This window comes from Macrobrachium nipponense, chromosome 1 (genome assembly GCF_015104395.2).
Source record: "Macrobrachium nipponense isolate FS-2020 chromosome 1, ASM1510439v2, whole genome shotgun sequence".
Taxonomy (NCBI): Eukaryota; Metazoa; Arthropoda; class Malacostraca; order Decapoda; family Palaemonidae; genus Macrobrachium; species Macrobrachium nipponense.
Genome location: NC_087200.1, coordinates 21308558 through 21331926, shown reverse-complemented (window position 1 = coordinate 21331926; position 23369 = coordinate 21308558). Strand labels below are relative to the sequence as shown.

Below are 23369 nucleotides of genomic sequence, written 5' to 3'. Positions count from 1 at the left end.
TTCAACGTGAATGAGAAGCTTCTTTGACCAATGCAAGCAACACGAAATATATATATATATATATATATATATATATATATATATATATATATGAATAACTTGATCACGAAGTATATAAAACGTGATGCTATGTGTAAATAAAGGTGATGCCACGGATGAAAATGGAAAGACGAGAATGCCAAAATCTTTTGGTCTACGCGACCTTTTACTTAGACACAAGTAAAGGGTCGTGTAGACCGAAAAATCTTGGCATTCTCGTCTTTCCATTTTCCTCCGTGGCATCACCTTTATATACATATATATATATATATATATATATATATATATATATATATATATATATATATATATATATTATGGGGATACAATCTACAATGAAGTAAAATCCTCTTGTAGTTTAAAATATATATATCTTGTACAGGATTATCCTGTACAAGATATATATATATTTTTAAACTACAAGAGGATTTTACTTCATTGTGGATTGTATCCCCATTTACTTAGCATATATATATGCAGAAGCATATATATATGCTTCTGCATATATATATATATATATATATATATATATATATATATATATATATATATATATAATAACTTGCCTTTGAGAATCGCCTGTATATAAACAATTCTGGTTCGCTTTTCGAACTGTTATTTATATGAGGGATAAGCCTTTTCCTACTGGGACGGGCGGTTGACTTCAGATATTATTCCGCGCAGGGCGTCAGTGTCGTCAGTGCACCTAATACGGTGCACTGTACGCCTTACGTAAGGTTTTTTTTTTCCAGCGTCCTTTCGGTGCTTAGAGCTGCAGCCCTTTTCATTCTTAATATTGTTCCTCCGTTTATATTCTTCTTCAGTTGCTGAGATTTCCTCCTCTTACACCTTTCAAACCTACTTATCAGTCTCAATTTCCGTTTCAGCGCTGAATGGCCTCGTAAGTCCCAGCGGTTGGCCGTTTGCCTGAATTCCATATTCCATTCCATTCCAGACAGCATTCGGCTTCACATTCCCAGAGTTGGCTATTTCGCTTGTGAGGTGATGACTTGAACCACTGGACTGTAAGGGCCTATTCACAAAGGTGTGTATGCGTGTTGATAGTACTACTATGAGATTCAGGGCCTCTGTAACACGGTTTTTTCGCAATAACTTTTTTTCTATGCATTTCATAAATATAACGCTTATTCAGAATACATATTATATCAACACATAAATTTTGAGTGTATTCTGCACTACGTAGGTTGAATAAATTTGGTACTTATAATGTAAAAGTGACCTTTTTTGAAGACGGGCCAACTTACTCAGAGAAATGGTTTCGAACGCACTCGTTATGTAACTTATGACAGCATTTTTCCCTCTTTCTCGATGGATGATTGGCTATACGTAACGAAGGCTAAACCTCTGGCAACAATGACATACAAATTTAAATACAAGCAAAGCAGTACACCTTTATGAACTCTGGAACCTCTCCACTGATAATTGTCATAATGAACAAACCAACAAAATATGTTAATAAATAAAAAACACTTCGATTATTAGTCTAACTCCCAAAATAAGTTTCCAAAGAAATTACAGTCTACTTTATAGGTCACAATCAGATTGACAAGATGTAGGGAATAGTTGGTAATTATCAAAAACATAGTAGACAAGCTTGATTTGATAACTGCTATATCCAGTGTCAAGCAATTTTTATTTATTGGCTATCTACCTATTTACTGAAAAAAAAAAAAAAATAGCCGGTACCGTATATTGGCTTTAAACCTTCACCAATAATTATCGTCAGAATGGTGACTTCATGAAGCTCCACCCACTTTCGCCTCGTTATAATTCTGGATAACAATGAAGGCTACCATGGGCATTGTTGGATTAGAAAATTTAACTTCTGGCTATAAAAACTAATTCCTCGAGTAGTTGTAAGAAGTGCTAAATGATCCTCAAGGATCCCAGCAGTTGGCCTAAACGTTTAATTCATGTATATTACTGCTATACTGTTGCGGCACTACTGCTACAGTAGTATTACTACGCTAGCACTGATACCCCACCCACATCTATGTATCGTTCCGCCATTCATAAAGTCTTTGGGTTTCAGAGCCGATGGAATTTCTGTCTGGTGGATGGGCGGGGCAACATTTAGTCAAAAGGTGTTTGTTTACCTTGCTTACGTAATGAATGTTTCTTTACTCTTGGCTCGTAATCATTGGCCATGGCGTCGGCTAGATCATTTTTACTCTATAAAAATTAAAACTATCGGGTTTAGGTTATTGATAATGCCGACAAAATTTGTGTGTGGTTGTAAAATATACATATGTCAACTTTCAGCTACATCCGATGCTTTGACAAGGAGCAAAGTCCAAAAAACCGTGTTACAGAAACCCTGAATCTCATAGTAGGTAAATATATATATATATATATATATATATATATATATATATATATATATATATATATATATATATTCATCTAATAAAAGGAGCCCATATAAACGTTTTTATGGGCTCCTTTTATTAGATGGAATTCTGTTGTAACAGAACATTTTGACTAGTCATATATATATATATATATATATATATATATGATATATATATATATATATATATATATATATACTATATATATATATATATATATATATATATATATATATATATCTATATATATATATATATATATATATATATATTATAAAAGTGAGTCACGAAAGTTTGGAACGTGATAAATGTATAAATAAAGGCATAAGCCACGAAGAAAAGATAAACACTGGAGTGATATATATATATATATATATATATATATATATATATATATATATATATATATATATGTATATATATATATATAGGTTAACACATATATACGTATATACGTGTGTCAGTTTACATGTATAGATGTGTGTACGTACCACAGATAGGACGATAATTTTACACAGCACAAGAACATCAGTTCTCTTTCGTCCTTACACTTCCGTATAGACATTCCGGCTCAGACACACACACACATACGTACACAAAAACGTAATAATTTCGCTTCCTGCTACTGCCTGCTGTCTGTGGTTTAGAAGCGTCGTCTTTACCTAGCTGTATCTGTTGCATAATAAGTAATTGAGTTTAATAAGCACTTTGGGTCTCGTGGTCGGATTTTATCTTTGGTGATGGGAGAGCAGTTGAGTTCAGAGGTCGGGTTTTTGTGGAATATATATATCCCTTAGAAGGGGGGTGGGGGGGGGGGGGGGGGGGGGAGGTTTAGTGCCTTCAGTGCACCTGGCGCGATACGCTGTAGGCATTAATTAAGGTTCTTCGCAGTGCCCCTCCGATCCCTAGTTGGAACCCCTTTCGTTTCTTTGACTGTACCTCCGTTCGTATTCTTTATTCCATCGTACTCACCACCTTCTAACAATTGTTTCACAGTGCAACTGCTTTGAGGTTTTCCTCCTGTTACACCTTCCAAACCTCCTTTACTCACAATTTTCATTTCAGCGCTGAATGACCTCATAGGTCCTAGCACTTGGCCTCTGGCTTAAATCTTATATTCCAGTTCCAATTTAAGGAATATAAAATCAACTTGTTTAGTTTTTACCCTGATTACATTGCAGTTTGAAGACTCGTGCTATGTGTTTAGAAGTGGGGAAAAAAAAGGAATTTTAATATATATAGCATTTCTTATACGATCGCTGAAAGAGACAGCGACGCGTTTTTATTATTTTTGATTATTCACACCGCATGATGAATGACACAGAATTCTCTACGGATATGTAGGACTGTTTCATCTTTTTTATGTTTTATACCGGGAATGATTTGTGCGAAATATCCATGAAAAAGCTCCTCAGTGACGTGGTCGGTATAGTATTGGCCTGCCACCTCGGTGGCCGCGAGTTTGATTCTCGGGCATTCCATTGAGTAGTGAGAGATGTGTATTTCTGGTAATAGAAGTTCATTCTCGACGTGGTTCGGAAGTCACCTTAAAGCAGTTGGTCCAGTTGCTGAATAACCTCTAGTTCCATGCAACAAAATGTCCATGATGTTGATGGAGAATTATAATTTTCATTGAGTCCGTCCGCTGCTTGATTTTTAGGTATTGTTGTTTGATTTTTATTATTCTTTTTTATGTATATTGAAGATACACAGTGGGAGCATTCCCTCTTTGGTTTAGTTCATTGTATTTTTTCCCCTTTAGATTTGTTTGTTACAATGATAGGCTAAATAAAAATTGTAATATTGACATCATTTTAAAAAGAATATGCATATGAAATTATAATCGAAATAAATTATTGTTATTTTTGTTATTACTAACATCGTGTTGATGATCAAAAACAGCGTCGAAAATTTTTAAGAATTTTGAAAATACGAAAGCATTGGCTTTTCACTTCTTCCAGGTAGGCTAATAGTCCCCTCCTTGGCTCAGATTTGCTGAGGTAGTATTAGGTTGCTGTGTATCTTCTTCTTCCCCACCATTATCCCTACACTAAGGGGTCGGTTGCCTGATGCGCCTATCCTTACAACATCAGGCATGGCTTATTATTTAGCAGAGGGGTTCTTTACGCCCTTGCTGTCATCAACCACAGTTATTGACGGTGGGCCTCTCCTTTGACTAAAAAGTCCACCTGCAAGACAGCAGTTTCCACAGTTATTGGCGGTGGGCCTCGCCTTTAACTAAAAAAGGTAAGACTGCAAGGCAGAAGCTAGCTGTCCTTTTAGTCGCCTTTTTCGACACGCAGGACCTATGGTGGTAGTATTTTTACATCCCTAACACAGGGTGGTTATTTAGGTTACTATGCATGTTCAGTATTAATAACTATGCAGTACTCAAGAACAAAGTTTCGAGATAAACAATTTTTGTGTAGTGCAAAACAATTAAAATATGATAAATTACATTACAGTACACCTTAGTACGCATAGAATAAATTTGAAACTAAAATTCTGTTGGACGTAATTGGATTGAATGAGATCTGAAAAGAAGTTATTTGAAAACAAAGCAATCTTTCTTACGTCTGTTGTCACAAACTTGATAATCATAAAAATAACTTTTAAAATGTGCTGTAAATTTCACGGTTTAATTCATAAGTTCAAGTTGAAGAAAAAATCGAGGAATGAACTGATTTTTGTGAAACGTATTTTGCTAAATGCCATTTTTGTTAAAGTGGCCAAAAAATTTGAACTCACTTTTCATGGTTAAAAATATATATTTGTTGACCAGGAATCCTAAGAATGACACCGATAAGAGGTTGGGGGAGGGGGGAGCCCTGGTACTGCCATCAGCGCACCTCATGGGGTGCACTGTAAACATTACGTTAGGTTCTTTGCAGCGTTAGTTGGCCTCTAGCTCCCAACACTTTCACTGTATATATCTCCGTCTATGTTCTCTTACGTCCATCTTACTTTCCACCCTCTCTTAACGATTAATTCATAGTACAATTGCGAGGTTTTCCTTCTTTTACATCTTGAGAACATTATATTGTTCATTCAGCGCTGAATGACCTCACAGGCCCAGTGCTTGGTCTTTGGACTAGATTCTATATTCTGTTCTATTCTATTCTATTCTATTCTATTCTGTTATGTCTGAAGTTGAGCATATCCTAGTTTACCAGAGCACTGAGCTAATTAACAGCTCTCCTAGGGATGGCCCGAAGGATTAGATATTTTTACGTGACTAGGAACCAGTTGGTCATCTAGCAACGGGACCTACAGCTTATTGTGGGATCGGAACCACATTATATCGAGAAATAAATTTCTATCACCAGAAATAAATTCCTCTGATTCCGCGTTGGCCGAGAAGAAGGATCTCTGAAGGAATAGCGTTTCCTCTGTTGGCTTGCGTCTTCTCGTACACCTCCGGATTCTTTCAGATGTTGTGAAGGACAGGTCAGTCCTTGAGGTCTTTCAGGCTCTCGTCCGTGAACGTCTGTGTCTTTCAGTTATTTTACTGTATAATTAGCTTTAGAAAACTAGGTAGCGACAAAAACGTTTCATCATGGCTTATTATTTTCTTCAATCTTAGTTTCTTTAGCTTGTGATGACTTATAAACTTAATTTCAGTATCGCAGACCTTGGCCTTCCTAACAACCGCTCAAACATAATCGCTCGAGGGTTTACATTCAGTTATATACCGAAGGTCCCACTCGTCTGCGTAAAAGAATAAACGCAACTTTTTTTTCTTTTTTGACGTCCAACGAACGTAAGTCGAGTATTCAGGGTTGAGAAGTCAGGACATCGTCATAGATTTACTGTTTTGTCTTTTTTCATTGAGGATGTAAATATCTTCCCTTAGGCCGAAGTATAGGGCTGCCATAGCTTTTGTGTTACTGAATGTAGGCTGGTCTGGTTGGTCTTTTCTTTAGCTGATTACGTTGAAACCCATGATTTGTTGTACATAAATTGATTGATTGATATAAAAATGTACCGTGGGTCACAACAACGTAGGTTATCGACGCCGTTGTACACATACGTGCATATAGTATACAGTACTATATATCTGTGTATTATACATACATATATATATATATATATATATATATATATATATATATATTTATATATTTTATATATATATATATAGATATATATATATATATATAATATACATGCATATGTATATATTTATTTAATATATATATATATATATATATATATATAGATATATCATGATGGTAAAAATGTTCTGTAACAACAGAATTCCATCTAATAAAAGGAGCCCATAAAAACACCAAAATGTAGAGAGAAAAGTACTATATTTCAGAGACTGCTGTCTCTGAAATATAGTACTTTTCTCTCTACATTTTGGTGTTTTTATGGGCTCCTTTTATTATAGGATATATATATCTATATATATATATATATATTATTATATATATATAATATATATATATATTGTGTGTGTGGTGGGTGGGTGTGTGCTTTTATGTGTATTCCGTACAAATTCACTTGCGTGTAAACTTCATGAAGAAAAAAAGATTGAACTCTTCTTCCCAGTAAGAAAGAACTTAGTAACACGCAGACTTGGTGACTGAGCCGCACACAACTCACGCAAACGTTTAGTTGACAACATCTAAGCGTTTAGTCGACAACATCTAATTACGGGATTCAGTGTACCCTAATTGTAGCATTTAAGTCATGCGAGAGGCTTCAGACGTCTAACTCTCTCCAAAATACTTCATCAGGTGAATTTGTGACACAATTCTTTCATTGCGGGGCAGTTTAGGGAGGACCCTAATTACGTTGAACGACCAGTTACTGCCGGGTTCCCCTAACGAGTCCATTTGCTTGAGCAGACCCTCCCACTAACCACGCAGATAATTGCTAATTAAGGGTTGACTCATTAGGCGTAAGTGCAGGTATGTCAGTAGGAGGAGTATTTCTGAATGATGTAAGCGAGACAGATGACAAACTTTAATGAGCAGAGAAGTAGAAAAATGTGACAAACCGCAGAAGTACATAGCGTAGACCATAACAAAATGTCGAAGTAGAAATAAGAAGGTTATACGGTATGGAAGAACTTAGAAGTTAGGTGTAGTATCTGTAGAAGTATACTATAGAAGTAGAATGCAGTAAATCATGAAGTATATATAGAGAGAAAGAAAAAACTGTAAAGTACATAGAAATATGATGCAACACACACATATATATATGTAGTGTGTGTATGTGTGTATTGTTATATGAGGTGTAGGTACAACACATCTTGTGATTGCTCACTGAGGATCCAAATAATCAGTTCTGATTTTATTCAAGAAATAACAAGAGGAAAGTTAAAAAAAAATCAGAGCGTTGTTTGAAGTGCTTTGTAAAGCATAACTTTAAAGATGCCTTTGAGAACTTCTCTATGGTGAAAATCGAAGTGGTCAAAACTTTTAAAAAGTATTTAGTGTAAGTGTAGGTACCACTCCTCTCTGCCTAACTTTGGGATTCCCTTCTTACTTCTGTTATTCCTGACTTGAATAAACTCTTACGTCAAATTTTTAATGGACATGAAAATCACTCCTTGACTGCACAATATCTAAGGCTAAAATTGCAACGGCCTAATCAAATCATGATTCTTTCATTAATTCCTGATATATTGTGGTATGTGTCATCTGTGATCATAGTAGTTTTTGTCTGGAATAATATTAGTAATTGAAAATTAATAGTTTTAAAAATAATTTTTTCGCAAAAAATAATCGCTTTGTTGTGTGAAATAATATTTTTGTCATAAAAAATAAGGGTTTTGCCTTGAAAAATAATATTTTTCCTTGCAAAAAAATTTTTTCCTTGAAAAAACAATATTTTTCCTTGAAAAATAATATTTTTTCCTAAAAGCAATATTTTTCCCTGAAAATCAATATTTTTCCTTGAAAAGTTATCGTTTTAACTTAGAAGGTGATCGGTATGTCGTGAAAAATAATGGTTGTCTTAAAAATTTATGGTGTTGTCGTAAAAAATATTATTTTTGCCTTGAAAAATAATATTTTTGTCTTGAAAAATAATCGTTTTGACCTGAAAAATAGCAGTTTTGTCTCGAAAAATAATCATATTGTCTTGAAATATCATAGTTTTGCCTTGAAAAGATATTAATTTTTTCCTAGAAAATAATCGTTTTGTCCTGAAAAATACATTTTTTTAGAATAATTGTTTTTAATTGAAAGTTATTCAGGCTCTCATTTCGATCTTAAGCAAAGGTGGACCAGCATATATCCGATCTATTACATTCCTTGAACAAGACAGCAATTAAACGAATAAAAAGCCTACGGTTTACATTAAGTCTTGATAAGAAATGACATGAAATAGAGATAAGTTGTTTTCGATAAGAATGCACTGTACTGCGAACATTGCAAATGGCCTAAGGCTGGGAAAGCATAAACCATGATTCAGCTGTGAAGGGCAATGACTCTTCGGTTTTCAGCAATCATTTTCTGTGAATTGAAACTGTTCATATGTATATATTAGGATATGTATGTATATATATATATATATATATATATATATATATATATATATATATATACGATAAAAGTCAATATCAAACCGGGTAAGGTCATGGTTAAAACGAAATTAAAATCGGACCATTGGTTGGGTAAGGGGGGCTGTGGGAGGCGGGTGAAATTTAGAAATTACCGAAAACGACAAATATTTTTTGGGGTCGCTGAAATAGGTAGTGACACTCCTGGTGCCCTTTAAGTCCAAGTTCAGCCCTGATAGGAAGTGGATCTGGGAGGCGGGTGAAATGTAAAAATTACCAAAGGCAACAGATATGTGTATGTAAACCATAGTTTTCAAGGTTGCTGAAATGAGTAGTGACACTCCCAGTACCCTTTAAGTCCAAGTTCAGCCCTGATAGAAAGTGGGTCTGGGTGATATAGAAATTACCGAAAACAATAGATATTAGTATCTAAACCATAGTTTTTGAGGTCTCTGAAATGAATAGCGACACTTCTGATGCCCTTTAAGTCCAAGTTCAGCCCTGATAGGAAGTGGATCTGGGAAGGGGGTTACATGTAAAAATAACCGAAAACTACTAATATTAGTGTCTAATCCATATTTTTCGAGATCACTGAAATGATTAGTGACACTCCCGATGCCATTTAAGTCCAAGTTCATCCCTGATAGGAAGTAGCTCTGGGAAGGGGGTGACATGTAAAAATAACAGAAAACGACAAATATCAGTGGCTAACCCATAGTTTTTGGGGTTGTTGAGAAGAATAGTGACACTCCCAATGCCCCTAAGTCCAAGTTCAGCCCCAGTAGGAAGAGGGAGGGGGTTGGAAAGGGGTGGGAAGGTGATGACATATAAAAATAACCAAAAAATACAGATATTAATGTCTAATCCATAGATTTTGATCAAGGTCACTGAGATGAATAGTGACACTCTCAATGTCATTTACATCCAAGTACAGCCCTGATAGGAAGGGGGACGTGAGAGAGGGTGGGAAGGTGGTGACATTGAAAAATAACTGAAAACTTCAGATACTAGAGTCTAATCCATAGTTTTCGAGGTCGCTGTATTGAATAGACACTTCAGATGCCCTTGAAAGCCAAGTTCAGCCCCGATAGGAATGGACGGCGAGAGGTGGTGAAATGTAAATTGTCAAAAATGCTGGGCAATGTAACTGAAGCAACTATCTTAACAGGAATGGGAGTATATCGGTTGTCATTCGGAGATTGCCTGGGCAGTGCCGGGTTAGTCAGGTAGTGTGTGTGTGTGTGTGTGTAATATATATATATATATATATATATATATATAATATATATATATATGTGTGTGTGTGTGTGTGTGTGTGTGTGTGTGTGTGTGTATAAATAATCATATATTTACACATACATGCATAACAGACACTATTTTTGCACACCCGATTGTGTATATACATACTGTTTTCTTATAAGCAACGCTTGTATTGGCCATGTGTTAGCATCTAAAATCAAAGAGCAGAAAACAGTAAACATTGTTTACGAATTTAACTGAGTCACACTTAGAGCAGCCAGAGGCTGAGACCTATTTAATACAATCAACCGATCATCCAACGATGACTCGCGACACTTCACACGAGGAACCGCAACTGTGTTGGCAGTTCGTTGATTTGGCTCAGAGATTCTGATCTCAGGTGCCTCGTCTCATCTCAACTCCGAGACTTCTCCTTCAGTTTTGTCAGTGGAATAAGAGCCGTTCGTGTTGCGATGGTACAAGATTATTCTCGTTTCCTCGGCTATTTACGTTTGGGGTAAGTGATTCACTACTATTATAGATTAGGACTGATTGTAGGTGTTGATCTCTCTCTCTCTCAAAACAACTACTGTGATAAACTGCACTATTGATTGATTGTCAAATGAATCGTGTTATTTCGAAGAGAGCGCCGTCTTTCGAACTTAGTGGAATTAGGTATTCGTGTCGTCAGTTTGAGACACAAGTTTAGAAGTGGAAACTTCTGCCTTTTTTATTTATTTATTTATTTTTCTGGAAGGAAACTTGCCTAGAATAGAATCGCCTCAAAACACTTATCTGCCATCCCACGTTGAACACCTCAGCATATCTGCACATTCCTCACTTTCATTTTTTCTATTTTAAAGCTATATATACTATAGTAGATTCACATCACGGGTGCATCTGATGTCTAGGCCAGTCCCTTACGACGCTCCTGATTGGCTGTTGATAAGCCAATCACGGGGCTGGAAACTGTCAGTCTCTCTCATGACTTCACAAAGGCAAGATGTATGTTCCACCTCTCCTGAGGGACGCATCTTTCAACAGCATCCCTTAGGAGAAGTGGAGCATACATCCTGCCCATATGAACTCTCGAGAGAGAGACTTAGAGTTACCGGCCCTGTCATTGGCTTATCAACACCCAATCAGGAGCGTCATAAGGGACTGGCCTAGATATGAAATGCACGGTTGATGTGAATCTACTTTAGTACATAAATCCTTACCTCGACAGCCTCAACTCTTTTGCTTTGAGTTTCTACGCTTTGCCTCCTTTATACGGGAAAGTTCACTTGACAACCCATTCATACATCCCCATCTTGGATGCCATGGACACTTCTAGCCTCTTCTCAATCTTCCACACATAGTAAATCATTACTTCACTTTGTGACGCGAAAATCAACCATTGCCACTCTTCTGCCACCCAGAGTAACGTTTACTGTTCCATCTTCCTGGCTGCCATTCGCTCTCGTAGCTTTACGCTTGCGTACATTTACTCTTAACTTTCTCCCCTTACAAACAAACAAACAAACACACGCACACACTCACAGTCACACGCTTCACTATCCCCAATCAGGACTGTATTTACAGTCAACTTCCGCGGCTCCATACACCATTCACAGTCCATTTCCCTATTCCACAGGTATGCAAGTACGTCTAATGAGTTCTCTACGATTTTTACCATCACTCCATCTAAAAATACATTAAACAACAAATGAAATATAGCACAACTTAGTCTTCAGATCCTCTTCTACACCAACTCTTAACTTCTACGCAGTCTAACACACGGTTTGCCTTCATCTTAAAAGTATGTACTCGCTTTCATCAGCTTGCCTTATTCACCAACTCCCTCATCTACCTCTCCATTAACTCTATCAAAAGCTTTTTATTTCCTAAGCCAGTGTATGCCATGTGGCAGTATTTTACATCTTTCACACTTCTGGGATATATATATATATATATATATATATATATATATATATATATAATATATATATATATATATATATATACAGAGAGAGAGAGAGAGAGAGAACTAGCCAAACGATTATGAAAGAGTACGCATGCGATCTTACAATACGCCAGGTAATTCTGTGACTCCAAAGACAGCGGGTTAAAAGCGTCCCTGTACTTATCAGCGTTGCCATTATATGCACCAAATCTTACGATAAAAAAAAAGTGAGTGTCGCGTGGTTGATCGACAGATGTGAGTTACGACGATGTTTACGTGCGACCGTCTGCTCTGATTGCCACGTAAATCGTCATTTAGATGACATGAGAAGAGGTCTGCGCATGCTCAGAGCGTAGCAGAGCAGTAGGTACGAGGTGTAACAGAGATGAGAGGAAATAGACGTAGCATCTGCAGAAAACTGTAAAGGAAAAAAAGGGAAATGTAGAAGTGTCATCTGCTAAAAACAATATGAAAAAAAGTGTCTCAGAGGAGAAACTAGTCGCAGTCTGACTTGCTTTCTGGTTCTTCTCTGCTTTGTGGAGTGGGATCGTATTTTGAATAATAAGATCGTATAGCTTAGTCATATTTAAGGATATTGACCTTACTCCGTAGGGGGTTAGTGCCGTCAGTATTACTTAAGGTTATTTGCAGTGTCCCTTTGGCGTCTAGCTGCAACCTCTATCACTCCTTTTCCTACACCACCGTTCCCATTCTCTTTCTTTAATCTTGCTTTCCACCCTCTCCTAAAAATTGTTTCAGGGTGCAACTGCAATTTCCGTTTCAGCGCTGAATGACCCCATAGATCTCAGCGCCTTGCCTTTGGCCTAAATTTTGTATTCTGATATATTCGATATTTACCTTAGAGTATTTTTTGTAGAAGTATCATGCTTTGAAAATCTGCTTTCTTTTTGATAGACAAGATAACACCCTGATCGACAACTTTTCTTCGAAAATGATGCGTTAGATGAAGTATAATTCCATTGGAGAATTATTACAGCACTGGAGAAACGAATCCACAGTTATGTAAATGTACATCTCACTAAACTATAATGGGCGTTATGCCTATCCGTCCGTCTGTCATTCAATCACGGCCAAACGTCTGGTTCGATGGGCATGACACTTGGCAAGGTTATAGTGGGGATCCCTAAAATTGTTTATGATGGGGTTTCATCCTACTTCTTCTACCCCCCCCCCCCCCACAACAAGGTGGTGGGGTGAGAAGGGATTCCCTGAAACGGAGCTGGTTCTGCCTGTAGACTTAGTTACTTTATGAATTTATCATACATGATTTTTGCATAAATATCTGGAAAAGAATACTATAAGGTCAACATCAATGACATAATAGTTAAAAAACACTAGCGAGTTACTTATATTAAGCAGCAAATGAATATGCTTTTAGTTACGATTGGTAAATTGCTAGTATATTTAAATTTAAAACAGTAAGAATAGCTTTCGTGAACCAAACAGATTCCCGAAAGCTATCCTTAAGATTTTAAATTTAAATATATGTGCATTGACATAACTGTGGGTTCGTTTCTCCATTTGAAGACTTAGGCTACTATGGGTATTTTTTCATGATAAGTTTTGAAAAGATTTGTGTGCGAGCTTTTGCTCTCTTTCCGATGTCTTGGAGTTGGAGGAGTCATTTTCCATAAAAAGGAATATCGAGAAGGGGGCCACAGACAATAAATATGAAATAATAACATCGATGATAACGAGTGCAGAAGTTCTAGGAGTGATGACAATTATACCTGTACTGTTGGTGATACCAGCGACAAACTTGTACGAACTTTAGATTTGAAAGCGTGTTACTGAAATTTCTGTTCCTGAAGCAATATATTTGATAGCTCCGTATCACATTTTGCCTTGGTAACGTGAATTCATGTTTGAAAAAAACAGTATTTGAAATTTAGCGAAACATTGGAAGCTCGTTAAATAAAACATCTGAAAATTCATTGAAAAGTTGTTTAAAAGTAAAACAAGTAAAACTGTCACAATGAATTATCGCATTGCGGGACAATAATTGCCAGCCCCGTCATAATCCCGTAGCGGTCGATTCATGAAAACCGAACCCAAGTTGATAATGCCTATTTTCTCTTAAATCTCAGCCACGTTTATTGCAGTTGATCAAATCGGAAGAGAGAGTGAGCGTCATTAGCTGCAATTATGATCGTCAGGGAACGTTTACGTCTCGATAAATTTAAGACCAGATAACGTGGTTATTTTCTGTTCAGTTTTATGTGGAGGTCGCTTTTTTTTTTTTTTTATAGCTCTTCTCTCATGGATGATGACTTGTATTTCCTCACGGACGATTGCTCTTGATAAACCTGTTCTTGATTGGTGTCAGAAAGCGATTCGAATCTCTGATCGTGCAGTTTCTGCACCGGAAGAGGAAGCGCCTCAGTGGTATGGTCTTGGCCTGCCACCTCGGTGGCCGTGAGTTCGATTCTCGGACATTCCATTGAGGTGTTAGAGATGTGTATTTCTGGTGACAGAAGCTCACTCTCGACTTGGTTCGGAAGCCACGTAAAGCCGTTGGTCCCGTTGCTGAATAAACTACTGGTTCCATGTAACGTAAAACCACCATACAAAAAAAAAAAAAACACACACACACACACAGGAAGAGGATCACTGTAATTACTTTTCCGTCGCGGTTGAAACGTTTTGATTAATTAGCCCCCAGGAGATTTGAAGCTGGAAAGGTTTCTCATTTGTATCCGCCTTCTTCATGCGATTTTAGTTCAAGCCTCCTGCCGAGTCTTCGTACTCTGTGTAGTACCATGTGTTCTAGCAGTAGTAGTAGTGGGGTTTTACCTTTGAAATAGCTCCTCCCATGAAATCTGCTGCTCAAGTTTTCAATCACCATAACATTTGACAATCTTATTCATGCCACACGAGCTGTATATTCACATGGGCTTAACAGCTGGAAACTTGTTGCTCTTTGCCTGAGTTATAAAAAAAAAACCTAGCATTCTGCACTTCTCGTTCCTTCAGATTAATATCGTTGCGTCCAGAGACTGCAAGCAAGCACGGTACAGAGAGTGAAACTTGAAGAGTGTATCTACACTGAGGTTGGCGACGGGTGTGGGGCGGTTAGCGCAATAACAATTCGACGAAGAGACTTGTGGCTCTCGTATGTAAACTAATTTGTCTCGAGTTACAAAAAACTTTCTGAATGGAATTCCTTTATCCTTCTCTCGTATGTTTTACGTTCTTATGGTCAGCCAGATTTCTTGGTATCCTTAGCTACGCTTTGTCTGTCATATTTTCTCTGTCAATTGGCCGTTTATAAAGCACTTGGCTTAATTGGACCACACAGCATACGCGCTTTCACAAGGTTCGTGTGTGATATTTGTCATATACGATGTATAGCGCCTCATTGGCGTGATCGGTATGGTCTTGGCTTGCCACCTCGGTGGCCGCGAGTTCGATTCCCGGGCATTCCACTAAGTGATTAGAGATGTGTATTTCTGGGGATAGACGTTCGCTCTCGACGTGGTTCGGAAGTCACGTCAAGCCGTTGGCCCCGTTGCTGAGTAACCACTGTGTCCATGCAACGTCAAGAAACAACATACGATGTATACTGTTCGATATATATGTTATATTATATACTACTCATCAGATGTATTATATAAGCTGTGTATGGAAAACATAATCTTACCTGATTTGGCCGTTTACAAATTACTTAGCCTCATAGGGGTACACGAAATGCGCGCTCTAACAACCATTTATATATTAATTTATTATAACTGATGTATTCTATACGATATAGAATATACGTTATTATATACGCATCTAATTTACTACGTTATAAATGACATTAATTATATAATGTTTCCAAGACATCAAAATTTAATATAACCATTGAAGGTCTCAACGACTGCGAAAAGCGTATATCCTCTCCGCACGACCTCAGCCAAATTCCAGACCTTGGTCTTAGGGAAGGTCTTGTCTAAAAGACCTTGACCTCAGAGATGCTTCAAAATCAAGGTACCGTTGTATTACGGAAAACAAAAAGAGCAAGATAATAGCGCCCTCATAATTCGATGCCCTTAATATCTTGCTGCCATCACGGAACAGACAGAAACGGGAGAGAAAATTGCGATAATTGTATCATCCCGAAGAGACGAAAACCAGGAAGATGAGGAAACGACCAACGACAGATGGCGTTCCGGTCCTCTGGAAAAAAAGGCAGATGCCTGCCTGCGGAATGCTTCCCTCCCCGGGCTATAACAAGACAAGGGACGTAGTAGGGGTGGTAAGAACGAGAGGAAAGACACAGAGAGAGAGAGAGAGAGAGGCTTTTATATATCTTTCTGGATGAGGGAGGAAGGAGAGAAATATTATGTATATCTTCTTCCCAGGTATTATGTATATAATATATAATTATATACACATATACAATGCTTTATATATATATGTATATACTATATATATTTATATAATGTATACATTCATGATAATACACACACACACACACACACACCACACACATATATATATATATATATATATATATATATATATATATATATATATATATATATATATATTATAAAGCTAGAATAGTAAATATATTTAGAGAGAGAGAGAGAGAGAGAGAGAGAGATTATCCTATGAGAATTACATTAGAGATTTATTTCTAATTACTGGAAAGGTGCCTCGTCTCTTCCCATAGCTATTCTCCTCACAGGCATATTCTTGTACCCGCGTAAGAAAAAAAAATAGAAAAATGAATATACGTTAACGCAGAACTAGAGCTTATTATGATAATTTTATGGTAATGATTTTCTACTGCTTTATCTTCTACCTGCGAAGAGGTGAAATTCCCTGATTACTCTGTTCGGTGGCCGTTTCTCCTCTCTCTCGAAATCTTTGAATTCTCTCCCTCCTTCCGTTTTCCATGATCACTAGAACGTTTCTTCTATTTCCGTTACGCCGTAGGAGTTTTTCAGATGTAAATTACCTTTGCGGTTTCGTCTTTGTCCGTTCATTCATTCGTCTATCAATTATCTGTGTTTTATTAAGCCCGTGGCGGACCCTTTTTTTTGGGTGGGTCCCACTTAGTTGCGTCAGATTTTCGCCAACGGCTCCTTTTACTGTTCGTGATATTCCACGGTACTGCTGAGTAATTCCGGAAACAGAAGGTAAAAGAGCAACAAAAAGATGTAAGGAGGTTTTCTTTCACCGAACATACGCAGAAAATTTTTTTTTAATAAAAAATATGTTTTCGTACAGCGATCATACGCAAATAAATGAGTAAATGTCGATAAAAAAAAATTTCGTACAGCGAACATATGCAGATGAAAGACACTTAAATGACAGTAAAATTGAATATATAAAAAAACTTCTAGCACGGAAAAAGGGAGAAGAGAAATTTTTTGTTTCCCAGAAATTTCCGGATTCTCTTTTATTTTATTTATTCTATATTTTTATTTTAAAGCACGGATACGACAGACTAAAACAATCGCCTTATTATACACGACTCCGTGAGGGGGTAGTGCCGTCAGTGCACCTCACGTGGTGTGCTTTAGGCATCATTACTGAAGGTTCATTGCAACGTCCTTTTGGCTCTAGCTACAACCCCTTTCATTCCTTTTACTGTACCTCCGTTCATGATCTATATCCTCTATCTAGCTTTCCACCCTCTCCTAACAATCGTTTCATAGTGCAACTGCGAGGCCTTCTCTTCCTCCTGTTGCACCTTTAGGGCCTTTTCACTGTCAATTTCCCTTACAGCACTGGATGACCTCATAGGTCCCTGTGTTTGGTCTTTGGCCTAGATTCTATATTCAACTCAACTGTATTCCATTCCATCCCATTCTATGTCTTGTAAACGAGAGAAAAAGTAGTCCCAGCTTCTTAGCTTAAAAGTTAAGATTGGGACATAGCAAATTTAAAGAAGCTGGACAACCACAGGGGAGACGACCTGACGGAACGGATGTCTTTGTGCTAGCAACGAGCTGGAAATTCTCTCTCTCTCTCTCTCTCTCTCTCTCTCTCTCTCTCTCTCTCTTCTAACAAAAAGAAAGATGCAATATTGCAGTTTGTAACTCAGTGTATTATATATATATATTATATATATATATTATATATATATATATATATATATATATATATATATATATTATATGTATATATGTATATATTGGCCGAGTCGATAATGTTACTGCAGTCCTGATTTCTCCTCTGTCTGTCCGCTGGTTTCGAATCCACGGGAGGACAAAATTATTATCAACTAAAAATTTCCCCTGCGGTTAACATATATGAAAATATATTAATTCCTAGGTAGAGCGAATTATATATTAAAGGACGTTTGTAACTTAATGCATGTATATGAATCACTGTGTTGTGATAAGAATTCATATATATATATATATATATATATATATATATATTATATATATATATATATATATAATTGCATCACAGCGCGCAGTCTGACGGTTGGGCTGAGTAGTACTACCTCCAGAATCGTCTGTCTGGTATAATTATAATCTTGGTCTACGGTTGCTCCGAGCTTGAGATGAGCAATGATAGGTTGTAGGGGATTAACAGTTTGCTGGAGCTTGTGATTACCGTGCAATTACCTTCGAAAATGAGTTTATTACGGTGCATTAGCATCCGTCCTGTTCATTTAAGTCGTCAACTGCTCCACGTTTGTTAACTTCTTTGTATCGTTGCTTTGATGATGTCAGAGTTTCCCATCCATTTATCGCTAATTTCGGTAGAGGTCCACTTGTAGTCATTATTCATTTCTTACTGGAATTTCCTGTATAAGGCATTACTAATTTCGGTAGAGACCCACTTGTGGTCATTATTCATTTCATACTGGAATTTCCTGTATCAGTCATCGCTAATTTCGGTAGAGGCCCACTTGTAGTCATTATAGATATTTTTAATGTCCTATATAGATATTGTCTATTTTGTAAAAATAACTTATTTTCTTATTTCCGTGTTAGATGTTCAGCTTTGTAATCTGTGATCAAGTAGGTATTCAGCTTTGTAATATGTCATAAAATAGCTATTCAGCTTTGTGATCTGTTATCAAATAGATATTCAGGTTTGCAATCTGTTATCAAACAGATATTGATCTTTGTAATCTGTTATCAAATAGATATTCAGCTTTGTAATCTGTTATCAAATAGATATTCAGCTTTGTAATCTGTTATCAAATAGATATTCAGCTTTGTAATCTGTTATCAAATAGATATTCAGCTTTGTAATCTGTTATCAAATAGATATTGATCTTTGTAATCTGTTATCAAATAGATATTCAGCTTTGTGATCTGTTATCAAATAGATATTCATCTTTGTAATCTGTTATCAAATAGATATTGATCTTTGTAATCTGTTATCAAATAGATATTCAGCTTTGTAATCTGTTATCAAATAGATATTCAGCTTTGTAATCTGTTATCAAATAGATATTCAGCTTTGTAATCTGTTATCAAATAGATATTCAGCTTTGTAATCTGTTATCAAATAGATATTCAGCTTTGTAATCTGTTATCAAATAGATATTCTTCTTTGTAATCTGTTATCAAATAGCTTTGTAATCTGTCATCAAATAGATAATCAGCTTTGTAATCTGTTATCAAATAGATATTCATCTTTGTAATCTGTTATCAAATAGATATTCAGCTTTGTAATCTGTTATCAGATAGATATTCAGCTTTGTAATCTGTTATCAAATAGATATTCAGCTTTGTAATCTGTTATCAAATAGATATTCAGCTTTGTAATCTGTTATCAAATAGATATTCAGCTTTGTAATCTGTTATCAAATAGATAATCAGCTTTGTAATCTGTCATCAAATAGATATTCAGCTTTGTAATCTGTTATCAAATAGATATTCTTTTTTGTAATCTGTTATCAAATAGATATTGATCTTTGTAATCTGTTATCAAATAGATATTCAGCTTTGTAATCTTTTGTTATCAAAATAGATATTCAGCTTTGTAATCTGTTTACAAATAGGTAATCAGCTTTGTAATCTGTCATCAAAATCGCTATTCAGTTTTTGAAATTTTGTCATCAAATAGGCTAACAGTTTGAAATATGTCATAAAATAGAAATCAGCTTTGTAAATCGTCATCAAAATAGTAATCAGCTTTGTAAATCTGTTCATCAAATAGATAATCAGCTTTGTAACTTTCATAAATAGATAATCAACTTTGGTATTCTTCATCAAATAGCTAACAGCTTTGTAATTCGTCAATCAAAACAGATATTTCGCTTTGTAATCTTTATCAAATAGATATTCAGCTTTGTTAATCTGTTAAAAATAAATATAATTCCAGCTTTGTAAATCTGTTATCAAATAGATAATCAGCTTTGTAATCGTCATCAAACAGCTATTTAAGCTTTGTAAATTGTCATCAAATAGTAACAGCTTTGTTAAATTGTTAATCAAAATAGAATAATCAGCTTTGGAATCGGTCATCAAAAGATATTCACTTTGTTAATTGTCATCAAATAAGATAAATCAGCCTTTGTAATCTGTTTATCAAATAAGCTATCAGCTTTGTAATCTGTAATCAAATCGATAATCAGCTTTGTCATTCTTGTCATGAAATAGATAATAAGCTTTGGTTAATCTGTTATCAAAAGAGATATTCAGCTTTGTAATCTGTTATCAGATAGATATTCAGCTTTGTAATCTGTATCAAATAGATATTTCAGCTTTGTAATCTGTTACAAATAGATATTCAGCTTTGGTAATCTTGTTTTATCAAATAGATAATCAGCTTTGTAATCTGTCATCAGCAGATATTTCACTTGTAATCTGTCATCAAATAGATAATCAGCTTTGTAATCTGTTATCACATAGATAATCATCTTTGTAATCTGACCCCCCCCCCCCCCCCCCCCCCCCCCCCCCCCCCCCCCCCCCCCCCCCCCCCCCCCCCCCCCCCCCCCCCCTCATCAAACGTAGTCTATCTTTGTAATCTGTCATCAAAATAGATAATCACTTTTGTTAATTCTGTTATCGAAATAGCTGTTCTGCTTTGTTAACTCTGTCATCAAATAAGATGAATCCAGCTTTTGTAATCTGTCCATTAGAAATAGATAATCAGCTTTGAATCTGTTATCAAATAGATAATCAGCTTTGAATCTGTTATCAAATAGCTATTCAGTTTTGTAATCGATTATCAAATACTGAAGTTTGTGGAAGTAACCTTAGGATGTCGTGCAGTTGGAACTAACCTAATGCAATTCTTGTATTTAATCATTTACTTACATTTTTATCAATTTATTAATGTGTTCATTTATTTTTTTCTCTCTTTCTCTGTAATTCCCATTATCTTCTGTTGCTTATTTCTGATGAACGCCATATCCTATGGAAACTCGAATTTCAAGTCAGTGGCCCCTTTGGTGGGCTTGTTCCATACGAATAGGGTTCATCCTCTGAATAATTATAGTATAATAATAATGATAATACTCAAAATGCCGACTTACCGTTTCATTAATCAGTTGATTCTATATAAATACTCAATCGTCATCGCATCACTCTGCTGTAATATTTTTAAAGAATCACAAAATTCACACTTATGGTTTTTTTTTATAATTTACAAAAAACTATTGGAGTCTAAGAATCCTACAAAGAGGAAAAGTACGAAATATTTAGGAAGTTTTGAATTTTTAGTATTATTTAAAATTTTGTTCTTGAAGAAATATAATTGATAGTTCTGTAGTTACTTTTTGTGAAACATTTAGGAAAATATCCCATATCTTCACCTGGGTTTATTACTGAGAAGTACTTGATGTATTTTTTTGCAATCTACACTGTGATGGATAGTGTTGGTTTACATGGATTACGGTAGTTTGAAATTCATTTTACTAGGTTACAGGTAGTCTGCTTCGTGTATTCTAAGTTTATTTTTGTTATTTACGTGCGCATTAATTTTAGTTTGGGTTATTTGTTTATTTACTATACATTGCTTTTGAAAAATTGTCAGTTCCATAGCAAGTTAATGGTCTATGCCTTGTCTATAACTAATAATAATAATAATAATAATAATAACAAAGCACTACACCCAAGAGCAAATACGGACAGACTATACATAACACGAAAGGAAGGAGGGGGGGGGCGGGGGGGAATACTAAGTATAGAGGACTTCGTCAACATCGAGAACAGAGCACTGGGGCAATATCTGAAAACCAGTGAAGACGAGTGGCTCAAGAGTGCATGGGAAGAAGGACTGATAAAAATAAACGAAGACCCAGAAATATACAGAGGCGGGAGAATGACAAACAGAACAGAGGGCTGGCACAACAAACCAATGCACGGACAATACATGAGACAGACTAAAGAACTAGCCAGCGATAACACACGGCAATGGCTACAGAGGGGAGAGCTCAAGAAGGAAACTGAAGGAATGATAACAGCGGCACAAGATCAGGCCCTAAGAACCAGATATGTTCAAAGAACGATAGATAGAAATAACATCTCTCCCATATGTAGGAAGTTCAATACGAAAAATGAAACCATAAATCACATAGCAAGAAGAATGTCCGGCACTTGCACAGAACCAGTACAAAAAGAGGCATGATTCAGTGGCGAAAGCCCTCCACTGGAGCCTGTGCAAGAAACACCAGCTACCTTGCAGTAATAAATGGTACGAACACCAACCTGAAGGAGTGATAGAAAACGCTGAGGCAAAGATCCTCTGGGACTTGTGACGTTGATTGACAAATCAAGAAGAAAGTATCACTCATTGATGTCGCACTACCATGGGACACCAGAGTTGAAGAGAAAGAGAGGGAAAAATTGGATAAGTATCAAGACCTGAAAATAGAAATAAGAAGGATATGGGATATGCCAGTGGAAATTGTACCCATAATCATAGGAACACTAGGCACGATCCCAAGATCCCTGAAAAGGAATCTAGAAAAACTAGAGGCTGAAGTAGCTCCAGGACTCATGCAGAAGAGTGTGATCCTAGAAACGGTGCACATAGTAAGAAAAGTGATGGACTCCTAAGGAGGCAGGATGCAACCCGGAACCCCACACTGTAAATACCACCTAGTCGAATTGGAGGACTGTGATAGACAAAATAATAATATAAAATAATAATAATATTGATATCAGATGCCTTTAAGCAATATGTCTAAGTCGTTGTTATTTTTCCATAAGCAAAGACATCCAATTCGAATTGCTTTTCATTTCTTCACAAAATCCCTCTATCTCGAACTTACAGTACGAATCTTATGAATAGTAATTTACCCATTTTCTTTACAGCGTTGTTGTCTAGT

The 23369-nt window shown here is 36.2% G+C and overlaps 1 protein-coding gene across 2 annotated transcripts in view; it reads left to right on the top strand.

Annotated features, from left to right (window-relative positions):
• LOC135219161 (uncharacterized) overlaps positions 1-23369 on the top strand; it is an 80032-nt gene that overhangs the window by 14465 nt on the left and 42198 nt on the right. The window contains exon 1 of one of the 2 annotated variants that reach the window (XM_064255686.1): positions 968-1084. The exons of the other annotated variant lie outside the window; for it this stretch is intronic. The gene's annotated coding sequence lies outside the window, so the exon portion shown is untranslated. Of the gene's footprint in view, positions 1-967; positions 1085-23369 lie in introns of those variants that run through there. 2 annotated transcript variants of the gene reach the window in all.